The sequence below is a fragment of the Rhipicephalus microplus genome, chromosome 5, assembly GCF_043290135.1.
Source record: "Rhipicephalus microplus isolate Deutch F79 chromosome 5, USDA_Rmic, whole genome shotgun sequence".
Classification (NCBI taxonomy): domain Eukaryota; kingdom Metazoa; phylum Arthropoda; class Arachnida; order Ixodida; family Ixodidae; genus Rhipicephalus; species Rhipicephalus microplus.
In genome coordinates this window covers 171055411-171074424 of record NC_134704.1, presented here as the reverse complement: position 1 = coordinate 171074424, position 19014 = coordinate 171055411, and positions in this window count along the sequence as shown.

Below are 19014 nucleotides of genomic sequence, written 5' to 3'. Positions count from 1 at the left end.
GCAAGCTGGTGAAGGTCCCCGGATTAACAGTACGTTGTGCTAAGTGGCATACATGAAAGACAGTCTGCGTCAGCATGTGGACGACCACTCTTGTAAGCGATGGTAAAACTGTATTCTTGTAGCTGGAGTGCCCAGCGCGCAAGGCGGCTACAAGGGTCACGAAGGTTGACAAGCCAACACAACGAGTGATGGTCGGTTACGACTGCGAATGGGCGTTCATACAGGTAAGACCTAAACCAATATTACCGCCAGGCAAATATTACCGCCAGGCATTCTTGTTCCGTAACAGTGTAGTTTTGTTCCGGCCTGCTTAGGGAGCGACTTGCGTATGCGATGACGTGTTCGCGGTCACCGTAACGTTGTACTAAGACGGCTGCAATACCTATGCCGCTAGCATCCATATAAAGCTCTGTCGAAGCAGAAGGACTGAAGTGCTGAAGGACGGGTTGTGACCTCAGCAAAGGTTCAATTGACGGAATGAGGAATCGCACTCCGGTATCCACTCAAAGAATTGTCCTTTCGTAAGAGGCACGTCAGAGGATACGCAACGTCGGCAAACTTAGGTGAAATAAAGCGGCGGAAATAAGAATAAAGCCCCAGAAAACTACGAAGCTCTTTGACGGAACGCGGCGCATTGAACGCCTCAACTGCTGCTGTCTTCTGGGGGTCAGGGCGGATGCCATCCTTGACAACGAGATGATCGAGCACAAGCGTCTGGTGGTCTCCGAAGTGGCCTTTCTTCGAGTTTGAAACTAGGCCAGCGTTGCGGATGCAGCTCAAAACAGTATCCAGACGAGTGTTGTGTTCACTGAACGTGCGGCCAAAGATGACGACGTCGTCGAAGTAGCACATGCAGATGTTCCACTGCAAGCCACGCAAAATGGTGTTCATAAACCTCTCGAACGTTGCCGGTGCTTTGCACAGTCCAAATGACAAGGGGTTACAAAGGCAGTCTTTTCCTTGTCCTCTGGGTGCATCGGATTGTGCCAATAACCGGATCGTAAGTCTACGGAGGAAAAATAAGAGGCTGAACGTAAGCAGTTTATTGCGTCCTCTATACGGGGCAGCGGGTATACGTCCTGTTTAGTCACGGCATTCAGCCGGCGATAGTCGATGCTAAATCTCCAAAATCCATCTTTCTTCTTAACAAGGATTACCGGTGCTGCCCACGGACTGGCTGACTCTTGTACCACTCCCTTTTGCATCATTTCCTGCACTTGGTCGTTGATAATTTGTCTTTCTGACGGGGAAACACGATATGGTTTTTGGCGAATCGGACTTGCCGCGCCAGTGTTAAATGGTATGGTGCGTTCGAGAAAGACGGATAGGGATTACTTTGCCCTTCTGCGCAAAGTCATTACCGAAACGTGCTTCAACAGCACATTCATTAAAGTTTGGCGCTCACTTGAGCTAAGCGACTTATTTATCGTTGCCATACGCGCCCCGTCCAAGTTGTGACAACCAGTTCCGTCACGTTTTTCCGTCTGTGAGCTCGACCACTGATAATGTCACGTGTTCTTTGATGACCGAAGGTAATTTCAAACCACTGGGTAGGGTCGTGGGCTTAGAGGAACAGTTTACAGTCCATAGGCCAGTTCGTCCGCCATCGATCGACACCACACAATGGGGAACCAACACCTTCTTCTTCACGCAATTTATGTGCATTGGTTCTACGCTCGCATCAAAGCTGTCAGAATCCGCACCGCGACAAACAACAGAAAAACGTACGGTAGACAACGTAGGTATGAATGTATCGCCACAGACACACAGCGTAGTTTGGTCAACCGCTGGAGTTTCCAAAAGTTCTGACGGCATCTGGCCACTCACAAAGACTTTCCCCGTGCGACAGTTTACAGTGGCACCACATTCTCGCAAGAAGTCCATGCCAACAATGACTTCATGTGTCGATCGAGGAATAATCGCAAACTCTGTCGTTATCATAAGGCCTCCCAAATATACTTCTGCACTACACACCAATAAGGTGCAACGGCTCTCCACTCACTGCACAGAACGTCGAAGTTTCGTTTCAAGTAAAAACAACTTTCCGCCCTAACACGTCTTTAAAGGAAGCACTCATCACGAAAATTGTTGCATCTGTGTCCACCAAGGCCATCACAGGCACATAATCCACCAAAACACGCACTTTGTTTTTAAACATACACACAGGAGGTATTTCTTTCAGTAGCACGTTTCCAGCGACCTCACCCCCATTGACCGCGCTGGCTAGTTTTCCGGTGGCGAAGAGGGCGCTTTGCGACGCAGAGGGGTGAAGGAGAACGATGAGCACGAGGTCGCGTTGGGGGCGTCAAACTCCTGTCAGAAACCGGAGAGGGGTTGCGGGAGTTGCTGGGCCAATAGTTTTCATCAGGAGGTATGTGGGCCGGCCGCCGGACACCATGAGACTGTTCGAAGGGTCGTGAAAAGTCAAATGGTTGGTGATACCGAGGAGTCACCCGACGGTTGCACAACCGCGATATGTGGCCTGGCACACTGCAGAAATAGCACACCGGCCGCGGTCGAAACGTCGGTCGCTCGTTGATGAATAGAGCGTCATCATTTGCTCTTGTGTGACGGATGTACTGGTGGGGTACGTCGTACAGAGACGTACTTTGCCCCATTAATGTTGCTGCCCCATTGGTCGTCAATGTTTGATGTGCTGAACGCATTCGTGATGATACACAATGTTGAATGAACCATCTCTCGGAAGGCATGCGTTGAAAACTCACTTCTTTTCCTAGTTCCGGTAAGGATGACGATAACTGGGACGATATGCAGATATAAGTGCTGTAAACATCTCACTCTAAGTGAAATTTTTGACAATAAATTGTAGTGAAATTCATTCTGGAGTAACCTTGCTAATAGCATGAGCTCCCCCGCTAAAGAAAGACAAGTTGACTGAAAGGCTTCGAATGCAAGTACTGCACGCTACTACTTTTCTTCACTGCATATACCGTTCTAGACAGCATAAACTGAGAGTGCTGTTGAAGGCACAAAATTGAAATTGTTTGCCACAATCTTGCCAGATGTACAAGCTATACAAATAAAAAAACAGCAAGTATGTACAAACACCAAATTGCATCGCAAGAAACTAGGGCTGCTTCACACTCGTGTTGCACGCCCGAAGAAGCAGTGAGGCCTTTTTTGGTACATTAGCAAAGCCTACATGTAGCCGAATAATCCTGGATTATTCACATAACTATAAAGAAAACAATCTTAGCCTACGAAAGCCAAGGTGAGCTTTTTTCTGTCTGTATTTTTCTTCCCATTTTTATTCTATCTAATAATATTCCGTCTCTCACAATTTTGTTGTTTTTTGTCTCACTTTCCTTTTTTCCCTCTCTTTCTGTCTCCCGATTCCTTTCTTTCTTCACTGTTGCCAAGAGCAATGCAATAATAGATGCAATGCATGCTTGTTGTCCAAGCATGCCTAGATAGTCGAGGGGTAACGACGCTGTGTTTTGGACCATGGGTACTGCAATTCCGATCCTAACTCACGAAGTAATAGTATTTCAGTTTATTTACTTTTTCCTTTCCCGCCTCCTCGACACTACTCTAGTCCTCTCCTTTTTTCTTTTCCTCCCCCTCTCCGCTTCATCAAGATGGCCTTCCTGTTAACGCTGAACTCTTATCTACCTCTTTGCATCAGGCGGCTTCTTATTTTATGGAGCTTTGCTTTCTCATACACATCAGGCCTGCTGTCAGAGCACTCTTCATCACTACACTCTCCCTTTTTAGTACCTCCGCTATCCCTCGCACCTGTCGTACTCAGTGGCAGGGCTTTCCCAATTCCTGTGGAGCATAACCAAATTAGTTTCACAGCGAATTAAAGCTCTTGTTAAATCACAACAACGGCCATTTTTGGCCCCGTAGACGCCAGCTGCCACCACAAGTGTCCGTACCCGCCATTGCGTGAAAACATAAAAAAAACAAATGAACAAAATAAAATTTATGTAGCACAGAAGGAGGTTCGAATTTAGGCCCTCTCCGTGGCACCACAGTATTTTCGACCAAACTCACGTTGGAGCTCAGAACTCCTTCGAAAAAATATACAGGCTTCATGTTGCGAAACAATGACGTCACCATATGTAAAATGGCATGGAAGCAGAATAAAATAAGAGCTAAGTATCACAAAACGCAAACTGCGTAACCAGTTGGTCGTTCAATGCTTCAACCTATTACAAAATGTTCAGTCGTAATTCTTCATTGTCTTGAGACACAGCAACAACAAATTGCACGTAATACCTCACAGGTGCGTCGCAGGTACTACACTTCTTCAAAAACGGCGTAGTGCGTGATAAATTAGTTGATTGTCTACCTCACAAAAGAAAACTTGGCTGATCTGTCTTTCCAGCAAGCGGTATAACACTAAAGTGAAACATGTTTTCATATAGGTGGTTGAGCACTTATTGTGCATTGTTTCACTACAAGCGCGAAGGAATGTGTGCTACAACAACTAATTACGAAGTCACGCGAATAACGGCAAGCCGCTGGAAACTTGCACCGCGCACCTTAAGCAGAAAGCATGCACGAAATGAGAATACACAGGACGAGCGTGGACCAACAACTGTCATAGTTCGACACTTAGTCAGTGCCGTTCAAGGCGAAAGAATAATGCATTAAACGAACGCAGAAGTATACACAAGACAAGCGCCACCAACTGTCACAATTCGTAAACACGGCTGCGGCAGCAAGTGAAGTGACCTTTGTGCTGCCCCGAAACATGAGGAGAGACCAAGTTCCGTAGAAGCGGCGTATACCGAAACGCGAGAGGTGAAGGTTTTAGAGCGCAACCAACGCATGATGAAGATGATGATGAGCCGTACCGTTAATGCCAGGTGGACGCATGGCTGGGTCCTAGCCGGAAGACGCATGAGACAGAAAGATCAGTTGTGGAAAAAAAAAAGGCAAACCCCAAGTACAGTGGGAATCGATGATATGCGAACCACGAATGAGGAAGGGTTATAGGTCCCCTTAAAATCAGCACAACGTTAAGAGGCGGAGGTAGATTATGCCGTACATGACTTCCCTGTCATGATTATCATGTTTGGACGTTGCATATATATTCTTCATCTATTAATGTCACCTGATACCAACTTAGGTATATATAGAGCTAGCGTAATGGCCGCGAGCCTGCTATGAGTGTAGCATGTAGTCTTGTGTAATATGAAATCCATATCATGATTCTCATACTTGGACGTGTCATTTACATTCATCGTCCATTCACATCACGTAATACCATATTTGGTATATGTGGTACCACTGAAACGGCCACGAGAACACTATGAGCATAGTATGTAGTCATGGGTGACATAAAACGCATATTATGATTATCAGGTTTGGACGTACGTGTTATTTACCTTCGTCGCCTATTCACTTCCCGTGATACCTAATTTGGTGCACTTGGAGCTAGCCTAACGGCGACGAGCGCGTCATGAAGGGACCAATAAACTCCGACGCAACGTTGACGCATGGGCATGCTGGGCGCAGCGCATCATGAGCGTAGCATCATGAGTCATGTTGTTACATGACACGCATCTCATGTTTATCATGTTTGCACCACTATCATACCTCCGTCATCCATTCACGTCCCGTAATACGAAATTTGGTATATGTGACGCTAGCGAAACGGACGCGAGCGCATCATAAGCGTGGCATGTAGTCATGTTGTTACATGACACGCATGTCATGATTTTATTGTTAGGGTCGGTCGCTTGTGTTCACCATGCAAACATGCTATACCATACCAGTTTTGCAACGTGCCATGTGAAAACTACCGCAAGAGCTGCAGGACCATGAAATGTAAATTTTGACATTTATGACATACATGTCATGATTTTTATGTCCTGACTAGTCAGATATGTTCTTCATAAAAGCATGTTATGGCATACCAAGTTTGGTATCGATACCATTATTGAAACGGCCAGGAGAGCTAAATGTCGTAGGCGGCTAGATAGATAGATAGATAGATAGATAGATAGATAGATTGATAGATAGATAGATAGATAGATAGATAGATAGACAGATAGATAAATAGATAGATAGATAGATAGATAGATAGATAGATAGATAGATAGATACGCTCAGTCACCAAAGTTGGCTAAGAAATTTTCTTCGCATTCAAACAAAAAGAACGGGGCGGTGATATCCTTCAATGTCTCAATATTGTCGACCACATTACAAGACAAGAACCTTGACCCCTTTAGTTGTCGACTGCTCACTGGTTACTCGAAAAATTAGAAGCGCCTACTGCGTAACGCCTCGAGAAAACCGAATGACCACCGGGAAGACTCCAGGATGTACACCTGTAGACTTCAGTAGATTCATTTATTGTAAAAAGTATGGTACTAAGAGCCGTATCAGCGAATGTCGGCAAACATGTTCCTAAGTATGTATGCCACCCCACAGCAGGGCGCCTATATGACTGGCCGTTCATGTAGGCTCGATCCCCATACACAACACACTTGGCACTCCCCTCGACAAGACTCATTACTCTCATACATACACAAGAACACATGACAAGTCTATGAGCACCATAGAGGAGTGACTTCGATTACGCGGGCTTCGTTTACTGGGCTGTTTAATCCGACAGAGCCGATCAGAAACAAGAGCAATGATTAGGAATGCAGTGCCCGCTGGGTGTTACGCATCAGTCCTCCTTCGGCCGGGTTTCTTTTCGAACACGCAGTGCCTAGTATTATTCGTGTTATCGGTAAGCAGATCCCCAAGTTGTCTATCACGCTAAAATTCACAAACCTGTATTTGCATATGCATAACAGTAGTTTATTGAGGCATAATGCAAAATCATTTCAATGCAATACCATAATGTCTATTATATTTGCGTGCGGTGTAATAAACATAGTTATTGTGATGATTGAATGAAACTGGAATGTCACAATTTTGGTATCAGCAGGAGTAATTTATTCCTCTTAGAACTGAAGAAAACAAGCAATATGCAGGCTAAAAAACCCGCGTATGTTCAAAACGAATATACGAGTGCTTTGTTGGATGCTTTAATCCATCTGCGGAAGAAGCCGCGAACGCCAAATATGTTCCAAGAATCAGTTTTCCTGTGAAACCGAAGCGAAATGAACGGTATAGTAAACTTAAACATGACTATCTAGTCATGATTCGATATTAGATTAGCTGGCGCTGACATGAAGCGCAATCGTGGACGACTCACCGGCGATCCCCTTAGCGTGGGAGACGCTGCACGCGCCGAACAGTAAGGAAGGAAAATATCGGCTCCCGCTCTCAGTTTTTGTTTCCACCAGTTAATCAATGTGTGTCATTGAATGTATTACATCGATCGAGGCATAACATCGAGGAGAACAAGGCTACATCAATTTTCTGAGGCGGGTGAACTTTCCGTCATTTTGCGAGACTTTTTGAGCCGACGACGCCGTGCTTGAGGTAGGCCTACGCCGAGCCGGGTCAACGCCACACGGACGCGCGCCAAGTGGCGTTCGTCGGGGGCGAGTGGCCGCGCGTTCGACGTGCAAGTATTGATGGACGGGGAGAGCATATCTCCCGATGAGTGTACCGAAGAGTACGGGTGGCAAGCAGCAGTTTCCAAGCGAATGTCGACCAAATCCGCTGCAAGCGGGGACTCAGCCGGAGCAGGGCGTAACACGGACGCGGCGTATAGAACATTCGAGATAGGCAATCAGGTCAAGAACAGAGTCACCCGGGCGTCCCGCATGCCCTACATGCCTAAGGATCACTTCAAGATTATCCTACGACCACGTGGCAGCATCAATATTAGCAAGATTGGTTCCACCAAGGTAGGCAAAGCCATCATAGAAGCTGCACGGTTGCGCTTGAATCAGATGGCGTCAGACATCATCTGCTTAAACCTCAGCCAGAACATAATGGTGGTGAGTACATCGGAGCGGGAAAATGCTGAGAGGTACGTGAGAATAATATCAATAGACCTGGATGGTTGCAATTATGAGATGAACGCCTATGAGGCTGCACCAGACGATACGTGCAAAGGAGTGATAAGAAGCATCGACAGCACCGACGGGCCAGCGGAGCTTGAGAGAAATATTTTCAACCCAAGAAACCCCTTGGCGCTTGCGGCTAAAAGATTTAAGAATACCGGCACGGTAATCATCGCCTTTGACGGTTACAAGGTTCCAAATTTCGTCAGGTATGGTCCGATCCTGGTGAAGTGTTCACTCTACAGGAAAAAGATCGATATATGTTATGCTTGTGGCCGGCTGGGTCACAGAGCTGACGTGTGCCCCACCCCAAAAGAGACCGTGTGTAGAGGATGTGGCGATATAAACGTGATTAAGGAACACAGGTGTCAACCCAGATGTGAACTTTGCGGTGGTCCACACCCCATGGCAGACAAGATGTGCAGACAGCGTTACACAATTCCATACATTGTCAGAAGAAGAAGTGAAAGAGCAATGGCAGCCAATGCTGAAAAGGAACAAGTCGACAATCCGTTGAACCTGAACTCATCCGAGCTGCCCTCCACAGCATCAGTTCCAATGGACGACTCGAAGCCGACAGCAGCATCTCGCGGCAGGTCCAAGTCTCGAAATCACTCCCGATTCAGAGGAAGGAGTGTATCTAGATCCAGAAGAAGGAGTGCATCCAGGTCCAAATTCGTGGTGAGGTCTGGGAATCGGAGTCCATTTATCAACCCAGAATCCGAAGGAGGCATTGGTTCGACGTGGGCCGACAAAGTCAAGGGATTGGCAATGATGGACAAGACGCCAACTACTAGAGGACAATCTTCCGACAACAGACGACTTGCCTGGGCTGATGGAGCGCGAACCGAACCGGTAAGTGTCATGCTTTGCGATCCACCCCCAGAGCAAATTAGGGAAATACAGAGGCTCAAGAAAGAAAGTGAAGAGCTAAGGGAAATGAACAAAAATATGCTTACAGAGTTAGCAGCAATTGAAAAACTTTTAGGTGAAACCAAGCAGGCCGAGAACAAAAACGCGCCAAAGGAAATGCCAGTTCCCGCACCTGTGGGTGACGGGGCCATGTCGGCCAAGCACAGAGCCGTTGAAAGTAAGCTGAAGACTACTGAAACGCACATTGAGGAAATGAAACAAACACTAGCCTCATTAGCAGATAAAATGAAAATGATCATGGACAGCGTCTCACAGTTGACGATGAGTGTGGGACGAATGCAGAGCATATTAAATGATCCCAGGGAAGGGCTTAAGGCATTTAGCGAAAGAGTGAAAACTCTTGAAATGATGAGTATGTCCGGCAACGACAGAGCGCAATGTGGACCATCGTTCCACACAGCCCCCATAATTCCCCAGGCCGGGGATACGGACATCTAATATGGCCCACACTAAAAGAGAATTTCGAGTGTGGCAATGAAATTGCGGGGGTACAACAACGAACGTGCCACACTCCAGCAATATCTCAGATTACTACAATCTAAGCCGGTTATAATAGCACTCCAAGAAACTGGGTACGGATACGTCACGCTCACTGGGTACAGAGCTATAGAGTGTGAAAACTATGGTAGAGGCTTATATGTGCTTGTAAATAGGCAGCTGACACACATCTCTCAAGATCTGGGCATTCGGGACAAGAACTTAGAGTATCTCATGGTGGAGGTATTAGTGCCGGTCTCATACAAAATCAAAGATGCAACACCTTATTTGTCCTCAATATTTACAGTAACCCGAAGCACTACAAGCAACAGTTCAAGATAATTTTCGAGAAAGCTACAAAACTCGCGGAAGCTAGGCCACTAATCATACTAGGGGACTTCAACACTGCTCATGAACTCTGGGGATGTACTGCGACAAACTCCAAAGGCAGGATCTATCTCGACGATCTATGGCATCATGCTGACGAGCAAGACCTGGTATTGATTACGGATAAAGGGTATCCCACAAGAATCGGCAATTAAGTCTGTAGAGACACCACACCCGACCTAACTTTTGTCAAGAACGTATGATTGATTTGTGGGGTTTAACGTCCCAAAACCACCATATGATTATGAGAGACACTTGTCAAGAACGTAGAGTATCCCATATGGACAAATACCGGTCATAACTTCGGCAGTGATCACTATGTTCTCGAGGTTAAGCTGGAGGTTGAGAAAGGCCGCACTCGAGAATTTGAAGTTCTTGATTGGGATGTCTTTCGCAGAATTAGAACGCAAAGCGAGCCAAATGCTGCCAAACCAAGCCTCAAAGAGTGGTGCGAATCCATCAGGAATGATATCAAATCGGCCCCCAGAAAGCTTCTCACTGACGCTAACGTCGAGGCCATGGATTCTAAACTAGCCCACTTAATTGAAGCAAAGCAGGCCATTACTAAAAATGGCGGACTCAACAACTGAATCGTAAACTAAGGAAGAAAACAGCAGAACTGAATAAACAAATCGAACTGCACTGCACCAACCTATGTAAGAAGCAGTGGGATGAATTTTGTGAAACGATTGATGGGCAGATCAGGAACGGCAAAGCATGGAAACTCATTAAGCACCTCCTAGACGAGCAAGGCACCAGGTCCAACCAGAGGCACTGTCTTGCCCGGGCCATACACACAGCCCTTGAAAATCAAGACATTGAAACAGTTACTAAACAACTCATAGACAAATGCCTACCAGTCGCTGAGGAGCCAAAACGATTTCCACGATTCGAATACCGGGGAGCCCCTCAGCCGGAACTGGATCGACCCTTCACTTTATCTGAAATCAGAAGGGTGTTGAGTGAGTTAAACAGAAAGTCTGCCCCTGGCCCAGATGTGGTCACCAACAAGTCACTCAGGAATCTCGACGAGCCGTCTATTGAATCACTGACTGATTTTGTTAACGAAGCATGGAATTTGGATGAAGTTTCAGATGAATGGAAACTTTCTCAAGTCATACTAATACCGAAACCGGGCAAACCTCCAAGTCTGGAGAACTTGCGACCAAGATTGCTAACATCATGTGTCGGAAAAGTTGCCGAGCATACAATCCTCAACAGGCCCAATGATTTCTTGGAGGACAACAACATATACACCTACAATATGTTAGGCTTGAGATCCTCGCTATCTACTCAGGATGCTATGAAGCAGATTAAACACGACTTTCGAGACGGATACTCTAGAGATACCAAAGCCATCTTCGGATTAGACTTGGAGAAAGCATTCGACAACATTAAGCACAAAGACATCCTTCAAACGATAGAGAAAATTGGGCTTGGATCGAAAATGTATAATTACATAAAATCTTTCTTAGGGGCACGTACGGCGAGGTTAAGGGTAGGAGACACCAACTCAGACGTGGTTCAACTCGGTGATCGTGGAACCGCTCAAGGCTCGGTGATCTCTCCGGTCCTCTTCAACTTGTGCATGATCGGCCTGTCCAGAAAACTGAGCAATATCAGCAACATTCACCACACGATCTATGCTGCTGACCTTACTATATGGTGTGCTGGTGGTAGTGAAGGACAGGTACAAGATGCACTCACAGAAGCGGTGCAGACAGTGGAGTAATACTTGAGGCCCACTGGTCTCAGGTGCGCCCCACAGAAATCGAAGTTATTACTTTACAGAAAAGAGAAAGGGGGGGGGGGACCTAAGAGCTGGAAACCACTATGCGAAAGTGGCAAACATACATTGACCGAAAACGGGGTAAATATACCCAGAGTCGACACGATGAGGGCACTGGGCGTTTTTATAGATGAAAATGGCACGAACCACATGGCGCTCAAGAAAATTATCTTCAAGACAGAGAATGCATACCGGATGATGAGACGACTAGCAGGGAGACAAAAAGGCACGAAAGAGGACAATCTTATCAGGTGGATCAACTCTTTCGCGCTATGTCATATTTCATATGCAGCTTCTATGTATAACTGGACACAAACCCAACTAAAAAAGCTCGACGCTGTGATCAAGAAAGTCAAGAGTGCACTGGGTCTCCCGCTTCGCACCAGCACTCAAAAATTGCTCAAGTTATGGGTACACAACACGACTAGAAAAATTGCGGAGGCTCAAGAAAGGTCACAAATAGCAAACTCTCTAAAACTTGCCCGGGGAGATCGATGCTCGATAGAATCATGATCAACCCTGTCATAGACCAGGAGACGTACACCAAGATACCACAGGACTTCGCGGAGAGCATTATCGTTGCCCCATTGCCAAGAATTATGCACCAAACTTTTAACGTCGCCAGAAGGGTAGCCCGGGATAAGGCTTTATTGAAGACGTTGGATAAAGGAGGCAGGGGGGCTTGCTTTGTCGACTCAGCCTCATATAAAGACCGAAAGAAGTTCACCGCGGTAGTACTTGACCATCAGGGCAGGTGTACCAACTGCGCCACAGTTTACACTTCCAAACCGGAAGTAGCTGAACAGGTTGCGATTGCGTTGGCTCTGACGGATGATCGATACATCGATATGTACAGTGACTCAAAACCAGCCATCAGAGCCTTCAGCAGGGGCAGGATCACACTACAAGCAGTTCGAATTAATAATAGTAAACAAGCCATTGATACACATTACATATATTGGTTCCCAGCACACCTTTGATCACTCGATGACATTCCCATAAATCCAAATGAATCGGCCAACAGCGTTGCCCGCGAACTTACGGACCGGTACGCTTTTACACGTGGCTTTGATTCTGCTGGATTCGAAAATCTACAACGGGATACGCCCATGACATATATTGAAATTACTAAACATTACTACCTGGGGAGGAGAGAGCTCGCACCCCCTCACAGTAGACTAAACAGAGCACAAGCGGTCACACTTAAACAATTACAGACACAGTCTTATTACTCACCGGCACAGGTAAAAGAATGGCACGATAGAAAAGATATGGATGTTGTTTGCAAGGCATGTAAGAAAGAAGTATTCACGCTTGATCATATGCTCTGGGAATGTGGGCCGCTTGGCCATGGCATTTCTCGGGAACAGTTTACAGGAATGATAAAGTCTCACGACCATATCCCCCTAGTCCTGGCTGTGCAGTACGCCCGTGACAGGGCTAGGAGGCTTGACCTCCCCGTCCCAACGTGGGATTAGCCAGGCAGGTGGCTACACCCTGTACAGAACGCATAAATAAAGTTGTTTCCATCCATCCATCCATCCATCCATCCATCCATCCATCCATCCATCCATCCATCCATCCATCCATCCATCCGTCCGTCCGTCCGTCCGTCCGTCCGTCCGTCCGTCCGTCCGTCCGTCCGTCCGTCCATCCATCCATCCATCCATCCATCCATCCATCCATCCATCCATCCATCCATCCATCCATCCATCCATCCATCCATCCATCCCCTTAGCGCGAGTTTTTTGCTACCAGGGGCATATGATAAGCAATTTGAGTTGAAATTTCAGTCTGGTGACAATAAAATAATGTCGCTCAAGTACGAGATTTTGCATCACATACGCTTTATTTTTGTTACACCGGAAGTTGTTCCTTCTCACGGAAATTGCGGTAAGCCCCGTGAGTAGTCGTTGAGTCACCATTTTCTGAACATATGGGCTTCTATGGAACTTTCACTACCAGTTGTATCTACCTTGGCCCCGCGACAGAAGCTTTCTTTGTCACTTTTCTGTTTTCAGTCTTTTAGTATATATTTACAACGTCATATATGTGACAAAAAGATGTCAGCGGAGCTGTGGTGGAACAAGGAATAAAACACTTTCATGTTAAAGCTATGATAATTTATAGCTTAGTGTATCAGATCTCAAACGTACTTGTATTTGTTGCCAAGAAAACCAGCCCATAAAGCCCCAACGACCCTATCAATCCGCATCTCAGTAGAGTTCTCTCTCTGTGTCGTGTTAATGTACGTTATATAATGTAGTAAGAGAATATTATGACCACACATTCCACAAGGTGAATTACGTAAGTATACTGAGATATAATTCAAGAAGTTCATCCTGAAGATGTCGTTCGGCTTGCTAATGAGTCGTAATGGTAAGGTCAATACAAATTCATTGAGTGACAGGTTGATAAGAGTAGAACGGCGGGTTAAATGTCAGGAGAAGAATTTGGGCAGATGCCAGTGACAAGCTTCACGGGCGACAAAGGACGCCTCGCGTTCAACGGCGACGACGGCTTCGAAAACTTACAGAGAAGTGGTCCAGTACGTGCTTAGCATTCTGGAAGGCCAGCACCCGAAATCGGCGTCCCAAGGCGTTTCACACGAGTAGATCGCTGCTCGGAAACACACGACACGATGGTAGTGAGTGCACCCAGTACAGAACATTTTTAAACCATTCGTGTTGTCGCCAATACTCTGTATTTCATTACTTTCAGTTCTAAGTCCTTGAACCATAGAAACGAACACATACCAACTTCTCCAGATGTTTCTTTCTGTACAACCGACCATTTAGCAGTTACAAAAATAAGCCAAGGGAATTCAAATGTTAGTGGGTGAATGCTGGTGCGTGCACTCTGTGTGGTGTCATACGGTGTGACACTTTGTTTAAATACTGGTGCGCGCCAATCCTTGATAAATTGAAGTAAAGATTGCCTGGAAAGAAAAGTAAAGAAAGCGACGAAAGCATACGGGTGGCGGTCGGGTTGTCTAAGGAAGGGCAGTATTTTAAGATCGAGGAGAACTGCTCAAAGACAACAAAATACGAAAGCTAAACTCTGTTCCAAAATTTATCTTTCAGCAATTTCTCTTTCGAAATTTTATTGCAGTTTTTTTCTGTGAGATTAATTACTCGTTGAAAAAGAATACTGCAAACGATGATTTGTTCAATTTTCGACCAAGAAAGATGTGAGAAGTTTCAAAGTGCTTTTCTGATCGAGGCCACTTCGGGGAACCGTAGCTTTCCCAAATAAGTGGTATAGAAAAGACCACAAAACTGAGCCAATTCCGCCGAACTCGTGCAGGGATGTCAAGATGCTTTTTTTTGTTATTACCCGGTCTCTTTTTATGGCAGGAACGGGTTTTCGGCAATAAAAAAAATGCCAACATACTAACTACGGTGAAGTGTTAAAATAAAAAGAAGATGATAAACAGATGCGCACAAGGTGAGAGAACCTTTTGCGGAAATTCCTTCGAGGGTGATCAGACAGTCTTACCAGCTTAGTGTTTAAAACTTGTAAGCTTGCTCTTAAGCTCAACTTTTCTTCGTGAAAATGGTGACTTTTTCCTAAGGCATTGTGTTATTTTACATTAACGAGCTCCGCTTTCTCCGCTGCTACTGTTTTGTAAGTAGCCCGTGCTTATTTACCATTCATAACTACTAAACACGCATGTAAACTATGCACATAATCAATTGAGATCTAAATTGCGAGGAAGAACTCATAAGAACACTACGTATCACCTACAAAGCTCACAATATTCATACCCGAGTATCCACGCAATCTCCTAAAACCCTCAAAGCAAATCGCTTCTTTCACAGCTGCTCTGCCAAGTTGCCAGTGTATCAGGAATCAAGCCCGGTTGTGCAGAGTGATCTGACTAATTTTGTCAATACCATTCATTCGCGAGGAGTAGCTGCGCAATTTTTCCTGACCTGGAAGACTACGTACCACCGCTGTCATAATCTTGATATTTGTTGCGCGACGTTTGCCTTATTGGTGTTTTGTTTCGTACTTCTTGCCATGCCAGTATATTTCACTAGACTTTTTCGAAAAACACGTAGAGAAATATATATACAGCAAATCTGAAAGAAACGTATGGGAAACCTACGGAAAACATTCGCGATGACGAAACTAAAGCGGCCATGTTACAGTGTAATCGCCTTTTCTATATTTCTCCTGAATTGCGATTCATCGCAGCATTTAGGTGAGCCAGAGATGCGCATAGAGTCTTCCATTTACGCGGTGGAGTTTTCTCGGAGCACCCTCTGCAGCCTCCCCTATAGAGTCCACCACAGAAGGTAATTTGCCTTACAATGTAAAGATAACGAAAATGAAGGAATTAGGTGTCACTCCCTACAGCCACTCACCAAAAATATGTTCAAGTTTGCACAATGCTGTGCAAGTCTTGAAAAAGCGAGACCGGGTGCCTCTGAAGACTAATCAGGTGCTTCCTTGGTTGTTCCTGGGTTGCTTACAGACAGTGCTGTACACGTTCCTCTACAAGAGGAACGAAAGCGCGTTTCTCGTTCCTTTCAAATTTCGAAACGAGTTCCCATTACAGGTTCCTGTAAGGTGAAAGAAACGCGTTACCGGTACATTTGCAAAAAAGGAACGTGTCGTAACATTGACGTTATACTTGACTTACTTCATATAAAGAATATAGTTTCACTTAGTCCCGAAGCGAAATAATGCAAGCTCATGCGAAGCTACATACATCATACAAGTTTTAGAGCGCTGACAGTAGGTTATACAAAAGGAATACAAATAAAGGCTCCGAGTCGAATAGTTCAAAGTCCACTGGTCATTCTAGGCACGCATGTTTTATTGGCAACTGTAGTTTGCGTGCTCGTCAGTTTTCAGTTTCACAAGCGCGGAAATTTCCAAGTATGTCTTGGAAGATTTTGTCAAGATACTGGCTTTCAGATATTCAAAAGGAAATCTCCCCTCATATTCCAATTATACCGGGTGTTCAAAATTAAGCTTTATGATTTTTTTAAAATTAGGCGCTCGAAGGCACGTGAGAACCACTTGTGCAAATAAGTTAAGCGGCCAGGGGGACAGAAAGTTAGATGATAATTATCGCTGTCAGCAGCCCAATTAACTAAAATTTAATAATTAACTTTTTACTGGCTGCGGTAAGTTGGCATGTTTATATTGAAAAAATGTAGGCAGTGGTGTTTGTACACAGTTTCAGTTGGAAGATTTTTTCTAGCACGCCTGTGTTCCGAGATATCCGGCTCCAAAGTTTAATTGTCTTTCGCACGATTACGCATGCAAGAGGGTGAGGGTCCGCGCAAAGCTCCTCCCTAAAGTGACGCATCTGTTGCGTGTGGTGTTTAGTGTGTGAAGAGGGTGGAAGCGTAGGCATAGGTGATAGCAATTACCCTTGCCCTCTTCGGCCGGCGAAATCAAAATGTGACAGCGCGGTGCGCCATGAGCCTTACGCATGATCCTGATGAACGCGATAACAGGAGACCATTTTTCGCGACGTTTTTTCGTGACTTTAGATCACACTGAGACATCTTCTTGTGAACGCGTTAGCAGGACCGTCCTGCACTAGGGTGCCTCCGGTTAGAGCACAGCGTCTCTGCATTGAAGGTCTACCAAGGAAATCCACGTGGAGTCCTTTCGAGCTAATATGGCTGCTTCTGGCGTGAGGTATTCTACCAAAGTAAAAGTAGACGTGGTGCTTGCAATGGCTGAAATGAATGGCAACGCTTCGTTAGCAATGGAGCTTTACGCGTCTCGCCACCCACACCGTCCCCTTCCAACAAGGCCCACTTTCACAAACCTGTTTCGACGCTTCTGCACAACAGGCTCTGTCCACCTTCCGAGACGGACCAGGAAGGCAATCGTCGATGAAGACTTTGAAATCGACGTTGTCGCGTGCGTAACCTCGATGCCAGAGCTCAGCATCCGACAGATTGCCGATCAGTGCGGTCGCAGCATCGGAACAGTCACAAATGTTTTAAGAAAGCACAAGTTCCATCCATATCACGTTTACCTTCATCAGGACCTAAATGAGGCGGACTTTGAAAGGCGAGTTGACTTCTGCAATTGGGGCCTCATCAAAACTGATCAAGAAAATGACTTTTTGCACAGAATAATTTGGACTGATGAAGCTCGGTTTTGCCGAAATGGAAGTGTTAATCTTCACAACGCCCATTATTGGGCACAAGAAAACCCACACTGGCTGAGGCAGCACAAGCATCAAGTTCGCTGGAGTGTGAATGTGTGGTGCGGCATACTCGGGGACAGGATCATCGGACCTCACTTTTTTGAGGACAACTTGAACGGAAAGATGTACACAGAAGAAATATTAGGTGTTGTCATTGATGATCTTGTCTGCAGTCTTTCCCTGAATGACCTGCGCCAAGTATGGTTTCAGCACGATGGAGCACCACCACATTTTTCTACCAGGGCGAAGAACTGGTTGGACAGACGTTTTCCACAACAGTGGATTGGGCGCGCAGGAGCGATGTTTTGGCCACCAAGATCACCTGACCTTTCTCCGCTCGACTTTTTCCTTTGGGGCTACGTTAAAGATCGAGTTTACGTAACAGAGCCCAGCGATGTTAATGACATGAAGGACAGGATAACATCTGCCTGTGCGAGTATTCCTGCAGAAGTACTGCGCCGAGTCATCGAGTCGACGCGACAGCGGTTCATGCTTTGCGTTGCTGCCGAAGGCAGGCATTTTGAACACTTTTTGGGGCATTGACGTCTTGAGAGGTGAAGAGTTTCGATGAGATTTGTGCATGACCGAAATATGCTTATGTAGCAGCAGGAAATATGCGTTAGCAAGGATAAAACTGTTTCAGTTATTATTGGTGGAGTTGTTGCTCTTGTTTCAATAAAAGTTACAGTACTCGGACATCAGCAGTCACGCTATTCGCGTAGCCCAGGCAACGACCACGCATGCTTCTCTAGTGATTATTACGCACGCGCACTGGCATCCAGATTCTCCGCTCGCACCATTATCTCGGCATGGTATCTGCCACTATCGTTAGAGGCTCTGCAGTTGCGTGTTACGACACTGGTTGCAAGCGTTCTTCGATTTTTGATTTCGACGGCCGAAGAGGGCAAGGGTAATTGCTATCACCTATGCCTACGCTTCCACCCTCTTCACACACTAAACACCACACGCAACAGATGCGTCACTTTAGGGAGGAGCTTTGCGCGGACCCTCACCCTCTTGCATGCGTAATCGTGCGAAAGACAATTAAACTTTGGAGCCGGATATCTCGGAACACAGGCGTGCTAGAAAAAATCTTCCAACTGAAACTGTGTACAAACACCACTGCCTACATTTTTTCAATATAAACATGCCAACTTACCGCAGCCAGTAAAAAGTTAATTATTAAATTTTAGTTAATTGGGCTGCTGACAGCGATAATTATCATCTAACTTTCTGTCCCCCTGGCCGCTTAACTTATTTGCACAAGTGGTTCTCACGTGCCTTCGAGCGCCTAATTTTAAAAAAAT